Genomic DNA, 4,044 nt, shown 5'->3' with positions numbered 1-4,044 from the left:
AAATCATTTGTTGTCCAACCATCTGCGGGGGAAAGAATTTTTTTTTTAGTAATCGAAAGGTATGTATGTATATACGCAATTTAAAAATTGTATTCAAAGAATAAGACATGATAAAGGAACCCTGTCAAAAGTTTAAACTTAAAAACCTCGAAGCTAGAAAGAATTTTTCATGCAAAATTTCATTAGTTCAGAAAAAGCTTCAACGTTATCGAAGTTAACGAGGCTTTTCGCATTTCGAGAGAACATGGCTCTTAATTAATTTTATTTAATTTTTTTTTTTTCAAGAAAACTGGCAACACAGCTGTTCGGCAAATTGTTAGCGCTGTTGCCAATTGCCTCACTACACCCAGAAAAAGTCAGCAAAAAATGCTTTTCTCAACACAAGAGTTGCTAACTAAGTATAACCAAATAATGTAATTATAACCAATAATGTGTTGAGAGAAACAAATATTTAGCTGACTTTTTTTGGGGGTATCTAGAATATATCGTAAGCAGCTCTGATGTCAGAGAGCTGCCGTTTTCCCTTACCTCAGCGGTATTCTGCCAGTGAGTCCTAAGTATTTTTGCAAGGCAATTTTGATTTTTTTTTTGACTAGAGGAGAAAATATTTTTTGTTCCAAAGGTCATTGAACTCAAGTTCTTCAACCTAATACTTCCCACCAGATCTCAGGTCCTACCACCCTAACGTAAAGCTCTTCAAAACTCATTTAACTTCTGGGAAAGAAGTATTTTGATTATTCCAATAGAACTATAAATTACTGCCGAATGTAAGTGAACCTAGGGCAAAAAAAATTCCAAATTGCTTTAAAAAAAATTTATTTTTTGATTGTCTGTAAAGTGATTCGGTCTAATGTAAGAAAGAGAAAATGTTTAAGGTTGAATTACTTCCATAGTGCGTCCCAGGCGCATCCGATTTTGTTATCCGATGCTCCCCTGCCAATACAATCTTCGCCACTAAAGGCCAATTTCAGATCAAAAATAGAAGCTAATCACGAATTCGTATTTAAAACTAATATTGCATTTTCCGTATGGAAATATCCAACATTGGACATTCAAGTATACATACATACATAATAAACTAAGGGCCGTTTTCTGAAGTAACTTTTAACTTTAAAGCTCACTTTATATTTAATAGTTCTGTTATCGGTTTTTGATGTATATATGTTTCTTGGTTGTAAACCAATTTAATCCCGATATTGAAATGTTTTTCTTTAGACACAATCATAAATAATGCAACCTTTAAATATAAAGTGAGCTTTAAAGCTACGGGTTACTCGAGAAAACGGCCCTAAGTGTGTTTGATGTCAAATAAAATTTTGCAAAATAATTTTCGTTTTATTTGATTTGGCCATCTGAAATTGGCCCTAAAAGTTTAAGTGCTTGACTGAAGGAAAAAAAGTCGCCCAAGAAAAAGATATTTGCCTGAATTTATGAAATTATACAAGAATACAAAATGAAACGCTAATTTATATGGAACAAGTTTTGGTTATTCATTTGTATTTGTAAAGCGAAAATCTCGATACACGCCATAAGGGAACATATGGATTTTTTTATTTTCTGTTTTGGAGATGTATTTCTGCCGCTAGGTTTCGATATAATTTTTAATTCTACTATTTTTTTAATTTTTTTTATTTTTTTCTTCACTTACAACTTGCCATCCTTAGTGAGCATATTTGTCGATCCAATGGATATAATTTCAGATTCATGGGACATGCGAGCGTTAATGATATACGAATACTATACAGCACAGAACCATTCGGAAAGATGCGTATGTAGACATTAGGCATGATTATGTTGTGGAAATGACCCTCTTTCTCATTGGAAAAGAACAAATCGGGCATCCACACACGATTTGCTTCAGTCAATGTTAGGTACTTGAGGCGACCTGTAGACGAGAAAAATGTATGTTATTAATTTGAAATATAGAGGTTGTAAGGTGATTTTATGCTAAGTTTTCTAGTATGTACATATATGCATATTATTTAATCGTCGGGGTTTTACCGGTTTGACCGTCAATTTTACACACACAAAAATTCAATATATTCGCGATACCGTGGGCCAAATACAATAAAACTGCGGTTTTGTTTTGATTACTAAAAAAAATTATTTAAAAGTGTGGAATGCAGTAGAGCCGTAGGTATGGGTATCAAATTAAAGAGCAAGTTCTGTGTAGAGTAGGTATTTGTCATTTTAAAATTGTATCCTTGAAATTTTGGAATACTTATTTAAAAAATATATATATATTAAGGACTAATATACACTTGACCACCTCATCGAATTTCGACCTTTCAACTTTATAAGCTTGAAAATAAATTAATAAAAAGGGCATTTTCGTCCTTGTGAACTAAACAGTTTTTTAATTATATTTCTCTTTCATTTGGTATCCATATTGTTTCTCTACATTTCACTGAGTTTTATAAATAATTTTTGAAAATATTTACATATATCTCCAAGACAACAAAGTCTTTTCAAAAATAATCCTGACGTCAAATAGATAAACTAAAACGTAGTTTTGCTATATTTGGCCTATGGTATTGCGAGTATTTTGATTATTTTTATATTTCTGTCGTACGTTATCATCGATGGGGTCGTTAACCTTTTAGTCAACTCTGTAAATATCGTTACTGGTAATTTTATGCTGTGGTTGCCGCTATTGTTATCATTATCATTAAAGCAATTGTTAGTGATGCCATTTCCCATATCTTTTATCATTATCGCCAACATAATAACTATCGTTATGGCTATTATTTCCATTATTGTTGTCGTTATGATCATCTTTCTCGTTATTATTATCATTCTGATATAGGTATCATAAGCGTTACCGTTATGTTATCGTTATCATTATCGTCATGATTATCAAAAGTGTTATTGTTAACTTCATCGTTTTCATTTTCGCCATCGTTTTCGTTACTGTCATCGTTATCTTTATAGCTTTTGTTTACGTTATTCTTACCGTTACCGTTATTGTAATCGTCCTTTAAATCGCCATCGTCATCGTTATTTTTATCGTTTATTTATCCTTTTTGTTATCGTTATCTTTATCCTTTTGGTTAATGTAATATTTATCGTTTTAGTTCTGGATATTGTTATCGTTATCTTTATGGTTTTGTTACACAGCTTTTAAGTTCTACTAAAGGCCTTCATACATACGGCCGCTCAATGTCACCACCAGAGCAAAACTTTACTCTACAGAAACCATATCTGATTTGATTTTAGAGTTTTCCTTTAATCAATTAAAGTCTAAAGAATAACTCGCAACTCACCTTGTATGTCATCGAATTTCAGCCGCTCGTCTGTCCACTGTTCGCGGAATGTCAACTGCACACTGTACTCCTACACACCCACACAAAAATGTCGATTAGTACAATTCGTCGAAAACATGAAAAGTTTTGTTTTAAATTTGTGATTTCTAAATAATGATTATGTAGGTATGTATAACTAAGCTACGATGGATTAACTGATATCTAATGCGCTCGTTTTGAATTGAATTATTTTTGTTCCGGATAATTTGCCAGGGTGAAATGGATCGATTGCAAATTTTGCATTTTTCTTGGTGAATATTTATTTTCAATGAGACTGATGGGTTCTACGAATTTCGTTTCAAAAATTTCGCAATATTCCAAATTTCCTCTTTTTTAAATTGTACGAATGGTGTGCTATTTAAATAGTTAAAAAACGAATTTAATTTATTTGCGGAAATTTTGCGTAAGAGATTTAAATTTTTCTTTTGCATTTTTCTTTTTAGGTTGGCAATTGCAAGTAGGTGGGTGGGTGGTTGGTGGTCGATTGGCTGATTGGGTAACTAATTGAATTGATTTGAATTGAATTGAGTGACTTTGTCGAATGGTGGTGAATGGGCGTTGATTTGTTTTTGTCTTTGATTTTGCAGGGTAATTAATTATGTTTTCGATATGTGCCGTTATGCGTGGGTTTTTCTATTTCCAATTTGTTTTGTTTCGATTTTCTGGGTTTATTTGCTCTGATTTGGATTTTTCTCTTTTCAGTATCGGTTATGATGATTTTGGTGTAAGCAATTTTTCGCAT

The 4,044-nt window shown here is 32.2% G+C and overlaps 1 protein-coding gene and 1 long non-coding RNA gene across 4 annotated transcripts in view; one reads left to right on the top strand and one right to left on the bottom strand.

Annotated features, from left to right (window-relative positions):
- LOC118738164 lies at window positions 1-3,447 on the bottom strand. Its single transcript, XR_004992877.1, has 3 exons — window positions 3,264-3,447; window positions 1,649-1,885; window positions 1-22 (listed from the first exon to the last, which is right to left on the bottom strand). It is a non-coding gene; the product is annotated as an uncharacterized LOC118738164 (long non-coding RNA).
- The window catches only part of LOC118738134 (glutamate-gated chloride channel), a 49,244-nt gene that overhangs the window by 21,609 nt on the left and 23,591 nt on the right, over window positions 1-4,044 (top strand). The gene's annotated exons all lie outside the window — the stretch shown is intronic.

This window comes from Rhagoletis pomonella, unplaced genomic scaffold (assembly GCF_013731165.1).
Source record: "Rhagoletis pomonella isolate Grant_MI unplaced genomic scaffold, Rhpom_1.0 Rhpom_scaffold_00001, whole genome shotgun sequence".
In the NCBI taxonomy this organism is placed as follows: domain Eukaryota; kingdom Metazoa; phylum Arthropoda; class Insecta; order Diptera; family Tephritidae; genus Rhagoletis; species Rhagoletis pomonella.
The sequence above is the reverse complement of the archived record's forward strand: the minus strand, read 5'-3'. Positions and strand labels throughout refer to the sequence as shown.